The sequence below is a fragment of the Pan troglodytes genome, chromosome 9, assembly GCF_028858775.2.
Source record: "Pan troglodytes isolate AG18354 chromosome 9, NHGRI_mPanTro3-v2.0_pri, whole genome shotgun sequence".
Classification (NCBI taxonomy): domain Eukaryota; kingdom Metazoa; phylum Chordata; class Mammalia; order Primates; family Hominidae; genus Pan; species Pan troglodytes.
The window spans coordinates 84,722,292-84,748,361 of record NC_072407.2 but is presented as its reverse complement, the minus strand read 5'-3'; the positions used below and the strand labels follow the sequence as shown (position 1 = coordinate 84,748,361).

General features: G+C 41.6%; 1 long non-coding RNA gene across 1 annotated transcript in view; it reads left to right on the top strand.

Moving 5' to 3' along the window:
- The first annotated feature begins 948 nt into the window (after window positions 1-948).
- The window catches only part of LOC107967178 (uncharacterized), a 616,055-nt gene continuing 590,933 nt past the window's right edge, over window positions 949-26,070 (top strand). Inside the window, exons 1-2 of the long non-coding RNA XR_008538107.2 lie at window positions 949-1,271; window positions 5,735-5,784. This is a non-coding gene — a long non-coding RNA (uncharacterized LOC107967178). The remainder of the gene's footprint in view (window positions 1,272-5,734; window positions 5,785-26,070) is intronic.

The following is a 26,070-nucleotide window of genomic DNA, read 5'->3' as shown; positions in this document are numbered from 1 at the left end:
ATAATGCCTAATGCTGGCCTGACTGGGATGTTATGGGGACAAAAGTAGACGGTGTTTGTAAAGGCACTTGGAAAAGCAGGACACCTGTATTAAATTAAAGTAGCAGTGTATTTTCTATTTAACAGACAATAAAACAGGTACTGTGAGGCCACATTCCACTGAGCATTCTGGGCAGAGCTGCGCCTCTAGCCAAGCCTTCTGGGCTCAGTGTCTCTGCTTCCAACGGACTTCCCCATGCTCTGCTTAACAGCACTGACTTCTCTTTTATCTTGGTTGCCAATCTTCCCGAGGTGGAGGCAGGCCCAGGTCCATTCTTGGGGTGAGGCTAGGAAGAATAGGGCCATTTATATCTCTGCTCAGATGACTGGAGAATCCTTTCAAACTGCTTGGCTGAAAAGCATCTCAGAACAAAAACTTGGGGAATCCAAAGGCCTAAAGAGCCATCTAGTGGTTGCACATACAAACGACGCTGGCTTTTGCCAGTAACTTCACTGGAACAGAGATAATGGAAAGGGATTTTATTTTTTTCCTCTCCTAAATTTGTGCCTGCCCTGGCAACCATAGAAAAGGATTGATGTAAGTGTCCACTGTCCCTGCTTGTAACCCTGGACTTCAGAGTGATGTTGGAGGAAAACTGGGAACCTCTACAGACTTGAGCTGCTACAAAGCCTTGGTTTCCTTTCTCAGCTCCTGGCTTGCAGTTAGTTGTGTCCATGTGACTGAGTCTTTTTTTTTTTGTTTTGAGATGGAGTCTCACTCTTGTCGCCCAGACTGGCGTGCAGTGCCATGATCTTGGCTCACTGCAACCTCCATCTCCCAGCTTCCAGCGATTCTCCTGCTTCAGCCTCCTAAGTAGCTGGGATTAGAGGCGCCCCCCACCATGCCGGGCTAATTTTTGTATTTTTAGTAGAGACAGGGTTTCACCGCGTTGGCCAGGCTGGTCTCAAACTCCTGACCTCAAGTGATCCTCCCGCCTCTGCCTCCCAAAGTGCTGAGATTACCATGCCCGGCCTGTGACTGAGTCTTAGGTGATGGAATGTGAGCGGAAGTGATACACATCACTTGTGAGTCTGGTCCATAGAACTCTCTACATAGAAATCTCCAAGTCATTTGTCCTTTTGTGGTGTGATGCAGATGAGCATGGCAGTTTTGGGATTCATGTGTTGAAGATGGAATCACAAGATGCAAGGAATCTGGGTCTTCAAGTCACCACTTGGAGGAGAGCTACCTGTCCATGAAGAACACCTCTTTTGGACTTTCCATAGCAAGAAGTAAACCTCTAAGTGTCTTTGAGCTATTATGCATCTTTGTGTTTGTTTGTTTGTTATACCATTTAGGGTTACCTTAACGAATATAGTTGTTGTTAGTCAAGTTAACTATGAAAATCAGAGACAGATTTACCGTGAAGCCAATGAAGCTCTAGCTTCAGGGATCTTCATTTGCGTAGGCCCTTTCCAAGGTCCAAGGTGTGCATGTGAGGAAGTGGGTGGGGGGGGGGGTTCCCCTGGCAATGTGTTCTCATGGTTATGTTTTGTGAAATTTGCAAAAGTAAGATATTTTGAACTGCATGCAATTGGTTAGGTGTGCTGCCTCTTTCCTTGTCAACTTCCGCTCCATCACATTTTACTCTGTGTTGGATGGCGTTGGGGAAGCATGGACATTTTGGGGACCCAGCTCAGGGAAGTTGAGTGGGGATACATTTAGTCTGAGTGTAGTTGTTGCATTGTCATGGTTTTCTGTCTCTTTCATGCAGAGTTATTGCTAGCTGTTCTGGTATAAGAATGGTTTCCAGGGATAGTACTCTGCCCACTGTGCAGCTGTGAAAACACGATGCAAGGTCAGAGGTTGTACTATAATAGAGTCTGTTCAGGGTGCCTGGTTCAGCAAAAATGTGAGCAGAGGGGAGAAACAAGGCTTGAAATGTATGGAGTCAGAAACTAGTCTATAGAAATTTCTTCTAATCCATTCTGATGTGTAAAATTGTAAGCAGAGAATTTAGTTCTTATTGATGCTTTGTCAAAATTGAATTTCATTCCTGTCAGGACACACTTGGTAATTTTTAAAACCATATACAATTTTAAATATACTTTATATTTTATCTCCTTTTTTCATGGGAGCTTAGTTGATAAAGCTTGAATACAGCATTTAAATTGAATTTCCAAAAGATATTCTGGAATGTCTTAATAGAAAAAGGAGAAATTATGGATTTTTGATTTGGACCTTCTTTGACACTTTAAATTTAGCTATTAAAGAACAGAGAGAAAATTCAGATAAAAGTAATGGAATATTAAAGAAAAACAATTAATAAGAGATAAAAATAAGAAAAGATCTGACTTTAAGAAGTGAGTTGTAACAAAAAATTCTTCAGATAGTACCCAGCACAGTAATTCATTAGAGGAAAAGATAAATTGCAAATAGAAATAGTTAGTAGGCTCTTGGATTACTTGGTAATCCATTTACTGAAGAGGAGTAAATCATATGCACACATCAGAAATGATTTCAATTTCTTGCTGATTTGGTGTAAAATTCAGACCCGTAAAGCTCACAATACGCCACTATGGCAAGAACATCAACAACAAACTAGTTAATGAGTGTAATCAACTCAAGAATGATTTAAGACTAGCCACTACGTAAGAAAATTTGAAATACAGTGAAATCTTACCGTTCAAATATGAAAGAATTGATAGACCTCTTCCCACATATAACAACGATTCTAAAAATTTATATGGCAGAGCCAATTACAAATTGTGAAGGTGAGAAACACTTTCTTAAACTATTAATCACCCATGCTAAAGGAAAGATGAATAATTTAAAAAATCAATCACTCATGCTAAAGGTAAGACAATTTTATATTCTCTCTATTGAAAATGTTATATACAGCCATTGTCATCATATGAAGGGGCAGTTACAGGCAACATAGTCAAAAGTCCAGGAGAAAAAGCAATTAATAAAAATACAATTGTGCACTGCATAACATTTCAGTTAGTGTCAGACTGCATCTAGGACCGTGGTCCCGTAAGATTATAATATCGTATTTTTACTGTACTTTTCTATGTTTAGATATACAAATGCCATGGTGTTACAATTGCCTACAGTGTTCAGTATAGTAACATGTTGTACAGATTTGTAGCCTAGGAGCAAAAGGCTGGACCATATGGCGTAGGAATGTAGTAGGATATACCAACTAGGTTTATGTAGCCCACTCTATGTTTGCAGTATGACAAAATCACCTAAAGACACATTTCTCAAAATGTATCCCTGTGTTAAGTGACACATGATTGTGTTTACTTTTCAGTATTTTGAATTTTGGGATGTTTGGTACCTGATAGATTTTATAATTTATTACTTTTTTCATTTTAAACTAGTATTTAGTTTTGTAATTAATTTTGTGCTCTTTTTTAGTCATTTCTTGAGCTCACCCCTAAAACTGTGTAAACTTCATGTTCACAAAATCCAAGTTTGCTCTTGGGACTGGAACATATCCATGGCTTGCAGTGAGGCTGAAGTTTCTTGGGAGACTAACTTCAGTGGCCTGATCAATGGGCGGCCTTGGCAGGAGGATGGAGGGCAGGAGCAAACAGTTTGATTTCCCTATTTCCCTGCCTCCCCGGCACTGGCTTCTAATTCTGGCAACAGCTGTGTCCTCTTTGGCTGTACAATGGTGTTTTATTGCTGCCTAACAAATCACCACGTTTAGTGGCCTAAAACAACACTCATTTATTAGTTCGCAGTTCTGTAGGTTAGAAGCCCTGGTGGGCTCAACTGGCTTCTCTGCTCTGGGTCTCAGAGGCCTGAAATCAAGGTGTTTGTAGAGCTGGTTCTTATCTGGAGGCTCACGTGGAGGTGAGGATCTACTTCCAAGATCATTCAGGCTGGAGGAATGCAGTTCTTGTGGTTGTCGGACTGAGATTTGCATTTCTTGGCGGGCTGTCAGCTGCAAGGAAGCTCCACACTGCTCCTGGAAGCTGCCTCTATTCCTTCCCACATGGCCCTCTCTTTATCTTCAATGGACCAGAAACGTCACATCAAGTCTGTCTCACAATTCGAATCTTTCTGTCATCTCCTCCCACTTTCCTCTTCTGTTACCAGCTGGAGAATGTTATTTGCTTTTAAGTGCTCGTGTGATTTGAGTGATGTACTTGGATAATCTCCCTTATTGGTAAAGGCCATTAGTGAGATATAACATAACACAATGACGGAGGGATTCCTCATCACACTCAAAGGGTAGGGACAGGGTTTGGACTCCTGGGGACATTCTCAGGAATTCTGCCTGCAGCAGGCTGCGTTTCCTGTTTGGTAGCTTAGCGGTTCCAGCTCCGTCCAGGGTTTCTAACACTGCTTCTTCCCTGGCTTCCTCATGCCTGGGCGTGGTAAAGGCGTCTTGCTGTTTCTAGGCGCTGGGTCTTCACCATCCCTCATTGGCTCCCTTACCTCCGTCCACACATCTGTAAGTAGTATTTTTTTTGTGAAACTCTCTTTGGTTTCTCCCTTGGAGCATGTCATCAGTTTTTGGCTAAGACTGTGACTGATAGAGCTGGGAAAATATATTTTGGTAAGAAGCCATAATTTTGTGTTCTCTTTATCCCTTGAGAAGATGTTAGATCTTAGACCTGAGGCACTCACAAGGGAAAATAAGGAATTTCGCATCGATGGCCTTTGAGAGTGCGAATGTATTGTTTCAAAGGTGCTGAGAATGGAATCTGGTAATTATATCAGACAGCGTGATTCAGACAGCACTGGGTGTGGGCTCAGATTTCTTATGTTCAAAACCTGACTCCTTCATTTATCAGCTGTGTGGGCTTGGACAAGATGCTTAACCTCTATAAGTTGTAACTTCCTCATCTGAAAAAGAGGGATATTAAGGATATCTCCCTTATTGGTGGACTAAATCCATGCAAAGCACTTCGCAGTGACTGGTGCATAGCAGGCACGTAGTCAATGATGTTGTTGTTATTGGTATTATTTGATATCGAGGGCTACTTTGATGAAGAGTTGCTCTCTCACTGATTTGCCAGTACCAGGCTTGGTTAAAACAAAATTAGCCTGTTTCATCTTTAAGCTGTTTGCTCTTCGTCGTTCTTGCTCTGTGTTCTGATCATTATATAGAGATTCTGAAATTCTGCTATAACAAAGAGATATTTTGTATTTCTTTCACTCTTCCGTTTTTACTTATTTTTGAGGATATAGAAACACTTATTTACTTAAATCCAATGCAATCTGCGGTGGGGCCCACCCTGGATGTTTGTACATCTTTTAAAGCAAATTACGATAGGAAGAGAAAATACTCAAAGATTACAAAGGAAGCTTACCACCTCCCTTGCTTTTCCTAATTTATGATTCAGAGAAGCCCCCACTCTATGAGGAGAGTTCCCACTAAGTGAGTAGTTTTGCCAGTCTAAGACTAATAGAAGCCTTTAGAATCCCTAACCGGCAGCATCAGTATCACCAAGGAATTTGATAAAAATGCAAATTTTGGAGCCTGCCCCGGATCTAACATAGAAATTATGAGAGTGGACCCAGCAATTTGTCTTCTAGCAAGCCCTCCAGGTGATTCAGATGAACTCAGAGTCTGCAAACCCCAGCATTGACACAGGATTCAGCCTTGCTTCAGTGTATTAAACTACCTTGCCCTTGGGAAAAATCAAATGCTATAACCTGTCCACCTTACCCATCTGGCCACTGTTACATTCTCCTTCAAATGCTCCATTCACAAAACCTTCTTTTCTTTTTTTAGGTTGGAACTTCAGTGCAGAGGGTTGAAGTAATCATATTCTTCAGTTGAAGGTACATCATCATCACTGGTCTCTGCAAGTCTCTTTTCTTTTATATATGTATACATATATTCATCTGTTCATTCATTTGTTAATTCCATTTTCATTCCTCATTCTCCACCCCACCGTGTGTGTTTAATATGTATCTTCTTGGTATGTACTCTTGTAAAATGCATATTGTTTTGTGTATGTGTATTTTTATTCACATAAGTGGTCCTGTGTTATATATCTTGTTTCATCCATTCTTTCTGCCACTCATCACTGTATTTTAGAGACCCATTTGAGTTGTTCTGTGCTCATCTTATCTACTACGTCTGACTGCTCTGCTCCAAGGTAGACACCTACTATGTTTTACCCAGTGGACACCCAGATTGCCTCCAACTCCCTGTCTCCACAAATAATGCTGTGATGAACTTCCAGTCCGAGGAACAGCAGCCTAAACTAGTCTGAGGAGGCACAGCTATCTGCTAACATAGAGGGTCTCACTCAACAGAAGTCTGTTTGCTCAGGGGGTCTGAGGAACCTCCTAAAAAGCTTCTATCCCTAGGGAAAAAGACGCCAAGCTGAATAAACTTGACCCAGCAAGGAGGACTTGGTAGTGTCTTCTCTTTCAGTTTGTCTCCTCATGTAGTTCCCACTGGTTCTGGGTCTATGTTCCTTGGAAAGAAAGAAGTGGGTGGGAAGAGGAGAGAGGCTGTGGACCTCACATGCTAGTTGCCCGGCTTTGTTCCTGAGCACAGGTGAGATATGTTCTGGGGATTCTTAGAAAGACTCTGCAGTTACTTTGCAGGAATTGAGTTTGCATATATAGATGGAAGAGAGAAAGTGTGGAATTTGGATTTTGACGGTCACTGTGACCCCATCCTCACTCACAAACAGGATTTGAAGCTTAGGACAATGCAAGATTCATGCAAAGAACCAGAAGGGTGGAGCAGTTGTAAACTCTGGGTTATCACACAATATACCAGACACTGAGTTGGTGTTAATATTATGTGGCAGACCTTGTGCTTCTCTCACAATCTGGAAGGGGAGACACAGAACTCTAGTGCAAGGCTGACCTTGAACATGGATTATGTTAGGGGATTCAGTCCCCAATGATATAGTTTTGCAACACTGGGAGGATAAATTGAGATCTATATTTATCAATATGGCTTAATCATGGCAGAAAGACCCAATAAAAGTTGCTCTATGTGCCTGGGCTAGAATGATTAATAAATGAATCATTGCAGCCATCTGCCCATTAAAAAGTAGGACAGAGGATGCTTAGTATGTCTTTATTGTTGCCCCAGGACTGTGATCTCCATGTAGTTTTCAGAGAAACAATTCCACTCTGGAATATACTTCAATGGGCTTTTAATTCCCTAATTAAATCACTTTTCTGGATTATACAAATACATGTTCTAGGATAAAATGTTTTATGAGATTTTCCTTTAATAAATCCCACTGCAATCTAACTGAAGCCTAATTAGCCTCTTTAATTGGCATGTTCTATGTGAGAAGGCTCAAGCCAACTGCTGATACTAGAGCTTCCTCACTCTGTTAAGAGCTTCAGTCCCTGGGTTTTGGCAGTTTTTATTTACCCAGACAGATGGTGGATGGACCCATTATCTCAATAACTTGTGCAATTAGAAGAAGAGGAAGAATCAATATTCTTGTTCAAAGAATGACCTAAAGCTCTACCTGGCATTCACTTCATTCTTGCTAAAAGCAAGAATATTAATTAGCTCTCCAGAAAGTGACTTTATGAATTAAATGAGTTTTGTTACCATATTTGTAGCCATGATGATATAACTTGGGGTCACTCATGCAAAGCTTAATTTGCATGAAAGTGTGGGTGTCTGTGGGACATCTTAGTCTGTGGGACACCAAGTCTACTTATGCCAGGCCCCATTCATATAGCAGTTCCCTGTCAAATCATCTTTGACCTCCACTATACGGTGTGCTATAAGAGGTAATATGGTGTAGTGAAAAGATTCTGGGTTTTAAAATGGCACTTAAATTTATATCCCATTTCCACCAATAGTTAGCTTTGTGTTGTGAAAGTTCCTTAGCTTTTCTGAACCTCAGTCTCCTGAGCTATATAAAAGAGATAAAACAGCCCAGGTGCAGTGGCTCACACCTGTAATCCCAGCACTTTGGGAGGCCGAGGCTGGTGGATCACCTGAGGTCAGGAGTTTGAGACCAGCCTGGCCAACATGGCGAAACCCCATCTCTACTAAAAATACAAAAATTAGCCAGGTGTGTAATCCCTGTAGTCCCAGCTACTGTACTGTAGCTGTAGTCCCAGCTACTTGGGAGGCTGAGGCAGGAGAATCACTTGAACCCGGGAGGTGGAGATTGTAGTGAGCTGAGATCGTGCCACTGCACTCCAGCCTGGGTGACAGAGCGAGGCCGCATCTCAAAAAAAAAAAAGAGAGATAAAATATTCTAAACAGTGTTATTGTGAGGATAAATTCTGATATGCTAGATAATGAATATCAGATATGAATTGTAGAAAATGTAATATTTTCATCTGTGCTCTTCTAAGCACATGACCTAAACCTCTGCCGAGCATTTACTTCATTCTGTCTTGTATTACGATCAATTTTAAAATTAGTTTGTGTAGGCTAGATTATGGTAACAAAAGGATTCATGCATCTAATGGTTCAACACAGATAGGAGTTTATTTTTTGCCTTTATAGCAGTCCAGAGGTCCATGGAAGAGTATCTGTTCTGTGCAACAAAATAAGATATGGGTGAGAAAGTTAATACTATAAGGCACATAAAGTTTTCTTCAATAAACAAAGGGAATTAAGCAAATACCAAATTAGGATGTTATTTTCCTACTCGAGTCTTTTATTTCAGATGGCCTCAACGTAGCTACTCTCATGTTGGGAGACAGAGAGAGAGAGAGCGAGAGAGAGAGAGACACACACAAAATGAATCACAGGGACCAGTAAGGAAAGACGTAAGACAGACTTCAGTACTGTGTCTAGCAAAGATACTAGACTGTAGTAACTGGCACATGGAAATGAAAGCAAATCATTTCCCGTCCATTTGGGTATTTGCTTGTCTCTTTTGTTAGAAAGCAAGTTCTTTGAGAGCAAAGATTTTGCTTAATATTTCCTGCCTCTTCCTTTATAGTACCTGACACTATAAATGTTGAATTGAAGTTAATTGAGACTCTTGTATCCTTTGAATGAGGAATGAGGAATATATCATATATAAATATTGGAGACTTAAATGGCAATGTCTGGACACTGCAAGGAGGGAGGGGTAGCTTCAATAGCCTCAAGACTGGTGATATGAAATGTGTCAAAGTAGAATTTCAGAGTGCTGCATCCAAGGAGGCGTGCCGTTTATTAAATATGCCCACAGAAATTATTTTGCTACGTATATATTCACATATACCTCTAAAGAGGGCAGGTCACATTAAATGGCAAGACCTTTGTGCTTTTAGTGGCTTGTTGACTTTGGTGCTATAGTTTTGGATATAGGGTGATATGGTTTGGATGTTTGTCCTCTCCAAATCTCATGTTGAAATGTGATTCCCAATGTTGGAAGTGGGGCCTGGTGGGGGGTGATTGAAGCATAGGGGTGGATCCCTCATGAATGGCTTAGCACCATCTCCTTGATGATAAATGAGTTCTCACTCAGTTACTTCACCCAAGATCTGGTTGTTTAAAAGAGTCTAGGACCTCCTGTGTCTCTTCTCTGGCTCCTGCTCTTGCCATGTGATGTATCTGTTTCTGCATCAGCCGTGAGTAAAACCTTCCTGAAGCAGATGTTTGTGTCATGCTTGAATAGCCTACAGAACCATGAGCCAATTAAACCTCTTTTTTCTGTAAATTACTCAGCCTTGAGTATTTCTTTATAGCAATGCAAAAATGGCTTAACACCTGGGGCAGAAAAATATGGAGTTCTGGGATTGGGGAGGTGGGAACAACTGGCAGGGTGAGGTAAGGAGCAAAGAAAACAAGAGGGAGAGGTTTGAACTGGAGAAGCTGGAAGCACGCAGGTGAAGGGTCAGGAAGGCCCCTGGTGCAGAGCCTGAGGAAGGGATGAGAGATGATTCCTACTGGAAGCTGCTTCTGTGTGTGAAATCTTCCGCTGAGATAATCAGCTTACATAGGCACACGTGATGGGAGGCATTCTTGTAGAGCTTAAAGGAGAGGAAAGGTTCACATCTGGAGAAAATGGTGAAAACTAGAGAGAGATGTGCAAAAGCAGGTATCTGGAACACAGAGGAGATAAGGAGAAAAAAAATCCACCTCTCACTTCCTGATACTCAAGGACTTTGTGCTTTTGCAGCTCTTGGCCTTGAACTAATTGGCTTAGATCTCCAAGGGCTGGTAGATCTAGATAATTTCTCTTCCTCTGAGGAGAAGGTGGCCAGGATTTGAATCTCAGACCAGTGCTTGCTGTGACTGTATTCACTCCTGTGTTCTGGACGGTCAAAGGACAGTCTTAGTTACCACATGGGCTGTTGTCCATAAATTCCTTTGTGGGTCTTACTGTAGTTGGGCTGAAACACCTATAAGTGTTGAGGTCAATTTTTTAGCCCAGACTAGAGGCCGGTCTGAGCAGCTTTCCTTGTGCTTCCTTCCTTCTTACCCCTGCCATGTTGCCATTTTGGAAGGACCTAAGCTATATCAGGCACAGGGCCTTCATATCTTACCAGCTGCCTGGGAAACTGATAGGGATAGAACTAGAGGTAGATGGATAGATAGATAAAACTCAGAACATAAAGAGGTGCAGAAGAGGCCAAGAAAGGACTTATGCAGTCCCTTCAGACACAATCTCTTAGCCTTATGGCCTAATTTTACGTCCTAAAGTCTCCATTCTGCCCTTGTGCCCATTTGGGAGCTCTTTGTTATCCTCCTCTTTGAGAGGGTAACAGGCAGGGATTGTGGGCAGAAAGAAAGTCCTGAGCTGTGCCAGTATGTTAACCATCGTGCCATGTTCCACATGATGGGATTAGGAGGCCCCGTTTTTGCTTGGACCCCCATTTAAAAATTTCTTTTTTCATCAAAATAAGCAATTCAAGGCCCCTCCCAAGGCTTGAGTGTGCTTACAACACAGAGTTCACAGGTTAGAGAGCATAAGAAGGCTATGGTCACCCCGTGCTCGAGTTTCTCAGGAGTCTTTGCATCACTGTGCTGTTGTCCTTAGCATTCTGAATTGTAATTTTTCTGTGTACGTGGGCGACTCCACTGTGTTGTGAGCTCCCCAACGACAGGTGTGCGCTCTATCCATCTTTCTATCCCGCTCTGGCAACTTGAACACAGTTTGTTAAATGGATTCTCATTTTAGCGGGTGTGTCAGGAAACATATACAGGGCAGAGTAGAGCAGAAACTTTAGTCAGAATCAGCGGAAACCGGGAATCAGCAAGGGTGCATAAAACAAGAAAAAATGTGGATTTGAGGTACGGCTTAGGGTGGTTGTCACCTTAGTGGTCTAGGTCCAGGACTCACCCAGCACACCAGGTGCCAGGCATAAGGAGGCAAGAGCAATTTCAGAGCCTACTTGCAGGAGGGAAGAGGGTCGTCACATTCTGCCGAGTTTCTCAGGTTTAATGTAGGAACTGGTAGTGTTTAAACCTGTTGTTTGAGGGTCCTCTATGACTACAGCTGAATAGGGCAGAGAAAAATAAGCATTTGTCATTTGTTGGGTTCTTACTAGGTGCTAGGATTTTTTTTTTTTTTTTTTTTTTTTAAGACAGGGTCTAACAGCTGCAGCTCACTGCAGCTTCGACCTCCTGGGCACAAGTGATCCTCCCACGTCAGCTTCCCAAGTTGCTGGGACTACAGGTACATGCCACCATGCCTGACTAATTTTTATATTTTTTACAGAGACGAGGTTTTGCTATGTTGCTCAGGCTGGTCTCGAACTCCCGGGCTCAAATGATTTGCCCACCTGGGCCTCCCAAAGTGCTGGGATTACAGGCATGAGCCACCTCATCCAGCCAATTCTAGGAATTCTTGTATCTTTAATTCTTAAAGCAACTTTACAATAAAGTATTACTATCACTATTGTATAGATGAGTAAACTGGGTTCAAAAGTTTAAGTCACTTGTCTAAGGACTCCTAGATAAGAAAGAATTGAGACTCAAGTTCAGAATATTTTATTTCTTATACATATATTTCTACTTATCATCCAAGTATTTATTATATACCTACAATGTGTCCAAAATTGTGCCACTTGCTAGGGGATACAACAGTCTTCAAAACATAGTCCCTATTTTTGTAGAGCTTACAGCTTAGATGGTGGGAATATAGGCAGAAAAAAGACAGCTAAACTCACAGGGGTCAAGGAGGCAGGGAGCTGGGTAACTGCTTCAGTCACCACTATTTTATTTGTACACATATGCATTTTTGATGTTGTGATGTTCTGGTACCTATGCAAGGTCCCGGAGATGCTCTGGGAGCATCAGGTGTGGTCCCCGCCCACTCTCATGCAGCTGTCAGCCTATGGGGGACACACTCATTAATCCAATGATCACAGAAATATTTAATTTTGATCTGTAATAAATGCTGTAAATGTTACTTAAAACTGAAGAGAGGCAAATGACTGAATTTCAGCTATTATGAAAGGCTAGCTTGAGAGAGTTAATTGCAGACAGAAGCTTTTGGGACCTATTGAATCACTTCCAAGTAGGCAGCTTCTCTTTCTGCTACACAATATTCAGTGTGCAAATGTTTAGACAAATGGCATTGTGGATGGAACTCACTTTTGAAGTCAGGTAGATTGGGATTCAAATTTTGATTCTGTTTCTCACTAGTTGGATCACATTGGGTAAATAACTTAGCTTCTCTCTGCCTCAGTGTTAAATGATTAAGTGGGACTGATGATATTGATGATGCCTCTAGGGCATTTCTCTGGTTGGCTTTGAACCGACCTAGTTTAACCCCCTTTCTTGCATAAAGTTCCCAAAAATAACTGTGGATGTGCAGGGGATGCAACATCCTAAAATAAGGAGAAACTGGCTGGAAAAGCCCAGGCTATGTTCTAGTCCTGCCTAGAACAGGCTGTCCTTCAACACATTAGCCCAGAGAATCATGTTATTCCTGGGGTATAAAATCCAGGGCAGAGTGCTTTCTGGGCTTCCCCGGCTGTGGTGGATGTGGAGCACAGGCAGATGAGACTCCATCCACCCCAAGCAGCCTTGGGGGACAAGGGTTAGGAAGTGAATCCTAGGCTTCTATGGTCCCTTGCTGTCCCCTCATGTAACTTGTAGATGTGAGTGTTTTGTCTCACTGGACTCAGGCAAGTAGTAGAAGCGCAGCCCAAGATGAAGTGGGCTGAAGTGGTAACCAATGCACAAAGAACCTGCCTCAAAATGATGATAATGATAACTAACATTTATTGAGGCCTTACTGTGTGCTCAGCAATGTCCTGAGTATATGCACTCATTTAAGAGGATTGCTGTGAGAGTTAAATCAGATAATGTATTTCAAGTTTGGAGCAGTCTATGGCACAAAGCAGGAGTCTGAAAATAGGAGTATAACAGTGATGCACCAAGGGTGCATGTTGGAAGTGGTCTGCTGCATGTGTAAGTAGTAAAGGAGTGGTTTTCTGTATGGAATTTAGAAACAGTAATAAAGCTGTCTAGAAATTGATCTGCCTTTTATTATCACTGTAAACTAGCAATTCTGTACAATGTCAATTACAAATACCTATCTCTGAAAAAAAAGAGTTGCTATAGGTACTGTGGCTTTTGAATAATTTTTTTTTACTTGTGTGAATTTATGAGATACAGGTGTAATTTTGTTATATGGATATGTCATGTAGTGGTGAAGTCTGGGTTTTTAGTGTCTCCATCACCACAATAACATACATTGCACTTATCAATTAATTTCTCATCTTCCATTCCTCTTCCACTCTCTCACCCTTTTGAGTCTCCAATGTCTATCATTGCACACTCTACATCCATGAGTACACATTATTTAGTGCCCACTTATAAATAAGTAGATGTGGTATTTGTCTTTCTGTGTATGACTTGTTAAGATAATGGTGTCTAGTTCCATCCATGTTGCTACAAGACACGATTTCATTCTTTTTATATGGCCGAACAGTATTCCATTGTGCATCTATACTACATTTTCTTTATCTAAACATCCACTGAGGGACACAGGTTGATCTATATCTTTGCTATTGTGAATAGCAATAACATGTGAGTGCAATAAACATGTGAGCTGCAATAAACATGTGAGTGCATTAATATATGCAGAAATATCTGTTTTATACTAACATGTTTTTGTTATTTATCTTTTATTAAAAATTGGAATTTACGTGGAAGTTAAGCTGGAGACTTCCCAGGTATTCAGGCAGCCTCTGACACACATACACTCAGCTACATATGTGTGTTTGAAGGGTACATTCATAATCATGTGGAATTGTTCCAGCTCCTTTTGGGCACAGTTCCCTGTGTCCCCAGTCCTTGTGGTACTATATGTTTATGCATTTAAACAGTAGTTTCAAAATAAATACTGATAGCACAATGATTTAAAGATGAAAAAACAGAACTTGAGTTATTTCAATTCTGTCATTCTCTATGCAAACCATTCTTAGAACCCTGCAGAGTTTACTCTCTTGGAAGTATTTCTTAATTTGTTTACTACCCCCTCCTTAAAAAATAGATAGTTAATGTAATCATAAAATGTTAACCTATTATTTCTTTCCTTTTCTACTTTAACTTTTTTTCAGTTTTTATTTTTATTATCATGAATAATACAGTATTAAAAATTTCACTGCTTGCTTATGTTGTCTGATTATCCATTAAATACCCTCTAGAATTTAATTTATTATTTGCTTTATTTTGTGGTTTTTACTGAAAATAAATTAATTTTATTGAGGAGGGAGGTATTAAGAATGATCCCCACCAGGTGTCAAATATGCTAGATATGGTCTATTAATATTATTCCATTCACTATTCTTATTTCATAGGTCAGTAAGAGAAGCTTCATTGTCTTGGTTAGATAAACTTGTCAATAAAATACTATTGTTCTGGGCCTCACTGCTTCAGTTTTGCCTTGGAAAAAGATTGACATGGGGATGAAGCATGACTCATTGACTTTTCTGAGACCGCAGAAAAGGTTCCTGAAACTCAGGCAATTAATGGCTGAAAGACAGATCATTTATTCTAAAAGCACCAATCACGGGAGCGAAAGGGTGTGACAAAATGCATGAAGACCTATAAACCTCTTGCCTGGGGTGAAGGTATTGAATCGAAGAGTTGGAGACACAGGGGAAAATTTCCAGCCGTGCTCGGGTCTATATAGCACCTGAAACTGCCTCCCGGATAAAATCTTTTTGAGAGGTGTCCTGGGTAAGGGAGCATGCACTGCCTCTTCCATATTCAGTTTAGGGTAACCATTCTTACTGATGACTATGTGATGGCAGTGGACTGGGTTGTTCAAGTTTTCATTGGGCAAATTTGCATTGAGCAGTTATGACTCCAGTTTACCTTCAGTCTCTTCTTCCATTTATTGAGTGTCTCGGATGTGCAGACACTGAGCTAGGAGGGGCTTTCACATGTGCCCTTTCAGGAAACTTGTATGGTGGAATTAAGAGATGGCAATGTGTGAAGAGGCTGGCCTATGGAGTTCCATAAGCCTAGGATCAAATACAAGCTCTGCCACTTCCCAGCAGGGGGACCTTGGGCAGGTCACTTAACCTCTCTGAACCTCCACTTCCTCATTTGTAAAATGAGAATAAATGATAACTGCCTTGTTAAGTAGTTGAGAGAAGTAAGGTGAAGTGTAAAGTAAAGCCCAAGCACAGCACCTGAGACACACAGGCCATCAAATGGCTACTATTATATCTCCTGCTGCAAATGAAGAAGACCCAGAGAGGCGAGTGACCTGTTTAGAGCGTAACAAAACCCGCTCCACTACTTTACTTCTCTGTGTCTTATTAGAGTGCACTCTGCTATGGTTGTTCTGTGGGGGCTTGGCAAAGCCACACTTCTTTTGTAAGTTGGGGTCTCTCCCAAATGGTGGTGCTGATAGTGGCTGATTCCTACCTGAAAGTGCCCTTAGTTGCTGTGGTGATGAAAAGGAGCTAAAACCAAGAAGGGGTTATGAAATGTTGCCTTGAGAAAAGTTTTCTCCCTCTCTACCTTAACTAAATGTGTTCAAAATGTACCCTTTGAATCCAGTGGGAAACTTCCATACCTCTTTTTCCCATGAATGGTAGGTCATATGACATGGATACAGTCTAAGATTATGTGGTTCAGTTGTTACTCAAACAGGGTTTTGGGATATTAGCTGATTTACCTTTTTTATTTGTAGTCACCCTTGTCTTGATCTGACAGGATTAAGAGTTACATATGGACTAGTTTGGGCTTTAGATTACAGAAATAGAGAATTTGGTCTTTTGTTTCTTTTTCTCTTTTTAAAAAAATTTATTTTAGATTCAGGCGGTACACGTGCGTGTTCGTTACATGTCTGCTTTTTTAATGCATGCAGGCTCAATAAATGCTCCTTCAATAGAATGGACAGGGATGCTTTCCCTAGCAGAGGTGGTGTTGTAGAAGTAGATTCTGAGATGGTTATTCAGCTCTGCCTTTAGGATTGACACCTAATGAAGAGACTGGAAGTAGGATTAGCCAGAGAGAGAAGCTGACCAACAACATGGGCCCAATATCAGCCCCAGCCCACCCTGTGGGGAGATCTGGAGCGAGAATGGCCTTTCGGAGGTCTTGAGCTGGGGTAAGTTGATCAAGCATCTACACTACCGCCTCAGTCAGTCATTGTTATGTGGGTCACTCTGGGGAGGGCGTGACCTGGGGAGAGGCAGGTCTCTGTAGTAGAGGCAATTTGTTAACAGCCGAAGTCTTTCCACATGTACAGTCTCAGCAGCAGGCAACAAGCCATTCACTGAAGTGAATTGCAAGCAATGCACACCGTACCTGCCATGCCTTGGTATTGTAAGGGGGTGGGGTTCTTAAAACAGTGTTTGTGTTTGTGTGATTATTAACACTCATTAGACTGGACAAAGGAGACTTACTCCCACCCTGTTTGCATGGTTCAATTTGGATGGCATAATGGCCTTTGAACAAAAGGTGGCGCTGTAGTGTCAGTTTTGAGGTGCTTTGCTGCAGCTAGGAATTGTGGCAGAATGATAGGACCATTTGGTTTTCTTTATAAAGAAAACCATAGGAAAGAAGATGAGATGCTATTTTCAAGGTATTTTTTCCCCTGACACTGAAATACTTGGAAGAGGTGAGATCCAAGGGCTGTGTGTGTGTGCGCACACACACATGTGCATGTACACATGTGAGTACATGTTGGCAGTGACAAAGGGGGTGGAGGATGGAAGACTTATTGTTTGCTCCTTCTCTCACTCCTTTTCTTCTTTGCTTCAGAAAATACCTTAGTGCCAGCTCTTAGGTTTTTAGCTCTGGGCTGATCACCAGGGTAACAGAAATGAGCAATATCTGGAGTCCTCTTTAGGAAGCTTTGGTGGAACAAGGAAATGGCACCTGTATGTGCCTCATACAATAAAAGTTTCATGGGTGCTTCCTTTCTAAGTCAAAGATTAGAGAGTGATGGGGGGAGGCTGGAGAGAGGTTAAAAACCAAGCTTTGAATGGTGGCACTGAGCTTTCCATTCAAGAGGCGACTGTTGCACAGGGGCTGGGTGCGGGTTTTGGGGTCCCATCCCTGGGCCTATTTCTGACTCCTGCTATTCAGCTGTGTGCACTTAGACAAATGACTTAATCACTCTGTGCTTTAAAATGGCTTCAGCTGGAAAAGAGGATCTTCTAATTCCTAATTACAGGGCTGTTGTGAGGATTAATTGAGAGCTAATAAATATAAAGGGTTAAGATTAATATATTGCATATGATAGGATTTAATAAGTCCTAGCTATTATTTTTAATATTCTCTATTATTAGTTTCAAAACATTTTTGGGCATATACATTATGCTAGGTCCTATGCTAGTTGCCTGAAAAACAAAGATGAACACAGCACCCTCATGGAGTCAAAGAGGACAAGTGCACAGAGTAGACAATTAAAACAAGGTGTGAAGCCCTAGGACTGAGACTCAGGCAGGGTTTATGGGAGCAGGTGGAGGGGCACCAAAGTCACCTTCGATGGGGAAGGGTGTTGGTGACGAGCTTGGGGAAAGCTTCCTGTCTGAGGTGCTTCTTCAACTGAGTCAGTACATGATGAGTAGGGGTTCAGCATCGGAGGGTGGGAGAGGATGGCTGGATGAGAGTACTCCATGAAGAAGGTGCAGAAAGGAAGCTAGTACCAGACACTGGTGAGCAGGGAATGATTAACAGTTCGGCATTGCCGAAGTATACAGTTCGAGTGTGAAGTAGCAAGGGTTTGGGGTGGGGAGGGCCTGGATCACAGACAGTCATGGCTGGTAGGAAGTCACTGAAGGTTTTAAACAGGGTAGTGCATCCAATGACCATGCCTCGTACCCAGTGGGGCTTAAATGTTAATGGATGAATGAATAAAACCTGAGTAGAATTTTAGTGTATGAGTGTAGGGAGTATCGGTGAGTTTAGGCCTAAGGTGGATGATTGCATCAGTCCAAGTCTACTGACTCGCTTTAAGCACACACACACACACACACACAATGTATATTGTAAAGGTAATGTATGCTCATTATAAAAATAGTCAAGTAGTACAGAAAGCCATATAGTGAGAAGGTAAACGTTTTCTTAGCATTCATTCCTTCAGTTCCTTGGAGGTAACTAGTATTAAGAGTTTTTTTGGGTATCTTTCCAGACAGATGTAGGCATACACACCTGCACAGAAAAACGCAAAACAGTGTGATGCTTAGATGCAAGGATCTGGAGCCAGCCTGCCTGGGTTCCAATGATAACTCTTAGTCTCTGCTATTATAGCTTTATGAGCTTATCCTAGTTACATAACCTCCCTACACCATGGCTTTCCTATAAGTAAAGTGAACACCTACCCCACAGGGTTGTTATGAGGGTTAGATGAGTTATGTATACAGGAATTACAGTGCCTGGCATATAGTCTTTGTTACATTTATAGATAATCTCTTTTCTAGGATAACACAAGGAAGTCAATATAAAAAATATAGATAATCTCTTAAAATGATAAAGGAACATATTTTAATAGTGCTTTGCAGTGTGCTTTTTCTCACACACTAAAGAATCTTACACATCTTTCCACATCAGTAAACATAAATTTACCTCATTGCTTTTAATGCTGCAAGGCACTGTATGGGATGCACATACTGTAATTTATTTAATCAGTCTCATATTTATGGACACTTAGGTTGTTTCCATTTTTCACTCTTACGAACAATGCTACAATGGCTGTCTTTGTGCACTTGTTCAAGCACAAATCACATCACTGGTATAAGGGAGCCCTACCATAGGGTATCTATTTTTTTCTTCTTCAGCGGAAGCAGCTGCCAACTGATACTACCATGAACAGGCACATCTTGAGGGACACATCTTAAATCTGCACATGTGTACCAGGCTGTGATCCTATCCTGGATAAAAGGTGTAATGGAGTCACTGGGAAGTTCAGGGGAGGGGTTAGGCCAATGGTTGTAAGAAGCTCATCTGGAGGCAGGGAGTTCTACATCTCCCAACTTTCCTTCCTGCACTCATTTTCTCCCTGAGATTCAGAGTTAAGGAGAGGTTTTGGGGTGGATGTTGATGGCCTTGTCTATCTTATCTATGGCCTAATGAATTTCCAGAACCCAGCCCTCTTACAACACTCTTGCTCTCTGGGGAAGTAGCTCTGAGAGAGCTGAGAGAACAGCAGAGTCTGTGATAGTAGGATGAACGCCTCTGGTTTGGCTGTAACACTCACAGATTTTCAAAGAACCACAGGTCACTGGAAAGGGTCCCACACCAGCCACTCTGGTAGGGACCAGGTCTGCTACCACACTTGGGACACTGCCTTCCCTACCTCTGAGCCTTCCTGGGTCATGTTTCCACAAGTACCAGAAGCCCCACCACCCCACCACTCCCAGCCTGTGAAGGGCAGACTCTGGGCCTGCACCTCTGCCAATGTGAAGCAGCCTGCAGACCTGTCTACGGAAGTGAAGTGGCTGTGTGACGAAATCTAAGTTTTGACCTCAAAGACCCAGTGTGATGAGAAGCCCTCTTCATTGTGCTGACTCTTGGATATGGACATTTCATGCTCTCGAAGAATACCAATGACTGAAATAGGGATCATAAGGGCAACAGGAGCAGTGGGGCAAGATTCATCTGAGGAACACTCCAGAACTAGCCTTCAACAGTGATTGGAGCTGTAGTGAATGAGAAGCATTGGAGGAACAGACATCCCATTTCAGTTCTCTTTTTGCTGGAAGCTGTGAGCAGGGCTGGCGCCCACCCTCACCTTCTGACTGTGGAGCCCTTGGACTTTTAGAAAGTTGGGGCAGGGCTTCAGGAAAGAGATTCTGGACCTCCACATGAGACCGTGTGTCTTAGTTCGTTTGTGTTTCTGTAACACTATAACAACATACCTGTGACTAGGTCATTTGGTAAAAACAGAAATTTATTTCCCTGACAGTTCTAGAGGCTAGGAAGTCCAGGATCAAGGCACCAGCAGGTTTGATGTCTAGTGGGGGCCCTGGTCTCTGCTTCCAAGATGTCACCTTGAAAGCTGCACCTTCATATGGTAGAAGGACAGGAGAGAGTAAACCTATTCCCCCCAAGCCCTTTTATAAAGGGACTGATCTCATCACAAGGGCTCTGCTCTCATGACTTAATGACTTCCTAAAGGCTCTACCTGTTAATACTGTCACAATGGTGATTAAGTTTCAATGTATGAATTTTGGGGAACACATTCAGACCATAGCAGTATGTATATATAAAAACAAAAAAGATGCTGGTATTTGCACTTTGAATTGGGGGAGTAGATGTTCCCAAATTCCTCTTTTAAAACTTGGACAAATTTTTACTCCCACAGTGTATGCAAGTGCCTATTTCCCCTTATCTTTGACAACAGTGAATTTCATTAAACTTTAAATATTTTGCCAAACTGATAGGGATGTAAAGTGCTATCCCAATTTTTATTTAATTTGTATTTACTCAATTGTGAATGTAATCAAACATATTAAAATCTGTGTATGAGACATTAGCATTTCTATTGGGTGGGATGGCTTTTCCTTATGATTTGGAAAAGCTCATTTGATAAGCAAGAAAATTAGCCCTTTGTCTAGCAGATGTATAGCCAATATTCCCCTAAGTCCTTTGTGTCTTTTAACTTGTTTTCTTGTGTGGGAGTATAAACATTTTGTGTGATCAGATTTATCAGTCATTTCCTTTAGGACTTCTGGGGTTTATACCATGCTTAGAAAGGTGTTTTCCACTCCAATACTATAAAATTATTAACCCATTCTTTTCTTGTATTTCTGTGACTTTATTTCTTTAGTTTTTTTAAGCAAATTAAAAAAATTCCTGAAATAATATTTATTTGTTTAAGACAGAAAAGAATAAGGAAGAAAACAAACTAACAAAATCCGCCTAACACCCAGAGAATCTCTATGTTAGCAGATGTTAACACAATTAAGAAAATATTATACATACATAAGATTTAAAAAAGTAAACAATATAGAATGTAAATATTAAACAATGTCTCTCTTTCTCACCCACACAATATTCTCCTACCATCCCTCTCTCAAGAGGTTTACCTATCACTGATTTCTCATATTTTTTTCAAAGAAAAAAATTTAAATTTATGGCATACATACTTTGAAAAAATGTATACACTATACTGTTACTCTACATCTTTCCTTAAAAGTAAAATTAATAATGATTAACAATAAAACTAATAATTATTAAAAATAAAATTGATAATCATTAAACAATTAGTAGTTACACCTTTTAATTTATCTGGAGTTTATTTTGGCACAGAAAGTGAGGTAGGGATCTAGCTTAATTTCCTTTTGTAAAGTGGCCAGCCAGTAATTCCAACGCTATTTATTGACTAAGTTTGTCTTTTCCCTGTTGACTTGAAATGTCTTCTTTTTTTATGTATTAAAAGGTTTCACTCTCTTGGGAGATCTGGGTATTGTCCCTAGCTCTGCCACTAATTTCAATATGATCTTTGCAAAGCTCTATCCTCTCTGGGCTTTAGTTTACTCCTGTGTAAAATGAAGGATTGGGAGAGTTGGTGTTGAAGTTTCCTTCTAGCCTTCACGCTGTGTATTGATACCAAAACTCCACTGTGATTTCAGATCCTCCTCCCTCTTGGGTTGTTTTCAACCCATTGTCACGATGGGCTCACCCAGCACCCAGTGCCTGGGGGCAGTTTCCAGGGCTGTGTCTGCATCACTTTTAAAAATTATCTTTGTCTTCACAAAATCATTATGCTGAAACCTTGACACTTAAGCCCTCTCTTATGAGCTACATGAATTCTTGTGTGGCCTGTCACAGTGAGCTAGAAGGCACAAAAACAGTCTTAATAAGTGGTTCTTAACTTGGCTCTCTGGGACCTCTGAGGGGATGGCGTATTATGAAGACAGGAATGGAAGGTGTTCTTTTAACACTTGAAAAGCTTTATGAAAATTGGGACCCACCGACTAATTTCAACATTGCCATCTTTGCTTTGAGTCAGAAGTCTGTCTACACAAAGAGCTCACACTGATAGTTCATGCTGGTCAGGGAAGAAGCGAACAAATATTTGCCGAGTTTCGGATGTTCTATATACAGTCACTGATTTAATTTTGTCCCAGACCTTGCCAGATCAGTACAGTTATCTCCATTCTGAAGGTGTAAGTAGTAACTTGCCCTAGGCTACCCGGGTCAGTAGGTTTTATTTTATTATTATTATTTTTTTAGAGACGGAGTCTCGCTCTGTCGCCCAGGCTGGAGTGCAGCGGCGCGATCTCGGCTCACTGCAAGCTGCGCCTCCTGGGTTCACCCGCCATTCTCCTGCCTCAGCCTCCCGAGTAGCTGGGACTGCAGGTGCCCGCCACCATGCCAGGCTAATGTCAGTAGGTTTTAAACTCTAGGATTTTAATTCAGGTCTGCACCGCATAGCTTTTGCCCTGTACTTCCCAAATTCCAACTCACCAGTGGGGTAAGTCTGACTGGAATATATTCTTCAATAATTTTAAAAAAGAGGTAATGGTCCCCCCACCAACCCCAGACTATTATGGCTTTGGTGCTGGGATTAGAGTAGCTGTGTTGGCACACAGTTCCCATCAGGTGGCACTGTGAGCTCAGCAATGGAGTCAACCTTCCCTGCAGCATCCACCCGGAGCCCACAGGCACCTCTGGGGACCTGGCTGTAGATTCACCCTCTCCCAGCAGATGGAGTTTGCCTGTGTGTTTACTCTGAACTCCGCCAGGCGGGGCACAGCTGTGTTGGTTCTCTTTGAGTTAAAGAGGGCCCTAGGTAGTCCCTCTTCTTTTACGGCCTGCAGCTGGTACAGGATCTGTCTCCCTGGCAATTAGGTGGCCCAGGATGGGGCTCCTGTGCTATTGGGTGGTTGCACCTCCAGTTATAAAAGATGGTGAACTTCAAGTTGCAGGGAGAGACTTCTGCCACTGCTTTTGCTGTGGTGCAGACAGGAGCATTTACTAAATGTGGATTGGAAGGTCCTACTGGAAAGGCCAGAGTGAGTTTAAACTAAGAGACTACTGTGTTAGGGTTGAGCAGCAAAAAGGAGACAGTATAAGAGAAGGGAAGTATCATTCATCGAGTGCCTACTCTGTGCTGGGCACTGGGAGGGGAGCTTTCCCCGTATTATCTTATTTAGTCCTCAAAATAATTCTGTGAGTTAGCTACTATTACTTTCCCCATTTTATAGACAAAAAACTAAGCCTTGGAGAGATGAAAGGATTTGACCAAAGCCACAAAGCAAGTTAGCTTTCGAGACAGTATTCTGTCCCAGTCCAAGATCTCAGGACCAGATCTCAAAGACTTGGAAAGAAGGGGTAAGTAGAGATTTAAAATCTGTCATTTAATTCTGTAGCTAGCACGAACCTTTCCCTTACTTTCTCAAAACTTTGGTTCTTTAAAGTGTTTGAGAGACTCTTTGTAAAAGAGGTGTAAGCAGTATTATCACCTTGTTATAGATTAGGAAACAGAGGGGTTACACAACTTGCTCAAGCTCACACTCAGTGGTAAGTGGCAGCCAGAATTCAAACAAAAATCTATGTGATCAGAACGCTTGTTCTTTTAAAAATGCAAATGAAGGCCAGGCGCGGTGGCTCACGCCTGTAATTCCAGCACTTTGGGAGGCCAAGGCGGGTGAATCACTTGAGGTCAGGAGATCGAGATGAGCCTGGACAATATGGTGAAACCCTGTCTCTACTAAAAATACAAAAAATTAGCCAGGGAATGGTGGTTCATGCCTGTAATCCCAGCTACTTAGGAGGCTGAGGCCCGAGAATTGCTTGAACCTGAGAGGCAGAGGTGGAAGTGAGCCAAGATCATGCCACTGCACTCCAGCCTGGGCGACAGAGTGAGACTATCTCCAAAACAAACAAACAAACAAACAAAAAAGCAAATGTAGTAATTGGAACGTAAATACTCATTCATTCATTCATTCATTCAAGTAACCAGGCAGTATCTAACCACCAGGTATGGAAGCAGCTACTTTTACTTAAGATTAGTTCTATCTAAATATTCTTTAGTCCTTCAGGTTCATACTTGTATCATCCATCCTAGCACAGTGCCCTGCCATCATAGATAGCCAATAAAGGCTTATTGAATTGAATTAAATTGAATTGAACTGATTAGATACAGCTGGAGACTTGAAGTGGTCCAGTTCTTTGAATTTTCCTTTCCAAGTCCCCTGAAACCAAATTATTGAACCATTTGATTTAATTCAATAAGGCCAGCACTTGTTGAGTGCCTGCCATTTTGTTCCTTTATTACTTAGCTAATTTTGGCCACACCACCCAGCCTATTGCCCAAATCAGATTGTATACTGAAATATAAAGCTACATTAAAGTCTAAAGTAAAGGCAGGAGCCTATGAGCCCCATACTGCTGGAAGGTAGACGAGGAAAAGCTGAAAATTTAGGCTATGGGAAGGTAGCATTTTGTTTAGAAAAAGAAAGGCATTTGAAGTTCGGTTATCCTGTTAACTAGCTGTGTGAACCTGAATAGGCAACATAACATTTATAAACATCCGTTTCCTTTTTTGTAAGATGCGTTCCTCATCTTATTGGATTATGACCAACAGAAGCTCCTTGAGGGCACAGTAAATATTTAGGGTGATATTTTTAGTCCCTGACAGAAGGCCTGGCACATAGTAGGTGCTCAGTGAATATTTAAAAAAGGAAAACTGTGCTTTGAAGTAGGTAAAGCAAATTCAGTTATTCTAATTGTATAGCCAAGGAATGATCTTCCTAATTGGCAGGGGTGAGGGCAAGAGATGGGCTTGCGCTAGACTTTGTAGGATAGGTAGGGTTTAATTAGGCAGAAGTGAGGACGGAGAGCATTTCAAGGTGAGGAAGTCACTGCAGCAAGGTGTGAAATGTGTAGGACAAGCTCAGAGGACATGAACACTCTGAAGAAGGTACATGTTGGAGAGGAGTGAGACAGCATGGGAAGAGGTATGTGGATGTATTAATAGGTTATGAAGGGCCTATCTATTCTTTGCCCTGGGGGGCTTACAACATTTTCTCCATTGCCTCCAGCAGATTCTATGGCAGTGCTTAGCAGGTGGGTGTTAATGAGGCTTCCTGTGGCTGGGTTTGGTAAGGAGTTGTATATCAAACATAGTGATGAGTTTGCATTTCAAGCCACTGTCTAGGACTCTCAAGAAGAACTCTTTTGGGGCTCTTTGTTCATTGCTGTGGTCCAAATGTGCCCCCTTCCCTAAATTTGTATGTTGAAACTTAATGGCCAATGTGATAGTCTTAAGAGGTGGAAACTTTAGGAGATGATTAATTCATGAGGACAAAGCCCTCATAAATGGGATTAGCAACCTAATAAAAGGGCTGGAGGGAACTGGCTAGGTCCCTTTTGTCTCTTTTGTCTCTTCTACTGTGTGAAAAGTCAGTGTTAAAAGCACCTTTGGAAGCAGAGACAAGGCTATTACAAGACACAGTACCTGCCAGAGCCTTAATCTTGAACTTTCCAGCTTCTAGAACTGTGAGAAATATATTTCTATTGTTTAAAAATTACCCAGTCTTAGATTTTGTTATAGCAGCACAGGCAGACCAAAACAACCATAGTGAGAATGAAAGAAGTTATTTACCCCCCGAATGACCAGTGGAGATAGGTCTATTATCCTTCTTTGAGGGTGAAACAGGCTCTTTATCCCTTTACTACACAAGAGCAAATTCAAGGCCATGATCCACTTGCCCAGTTGGAGGGGCTTGCCCAGTCATTCAACATTCTTTGGACCAAAG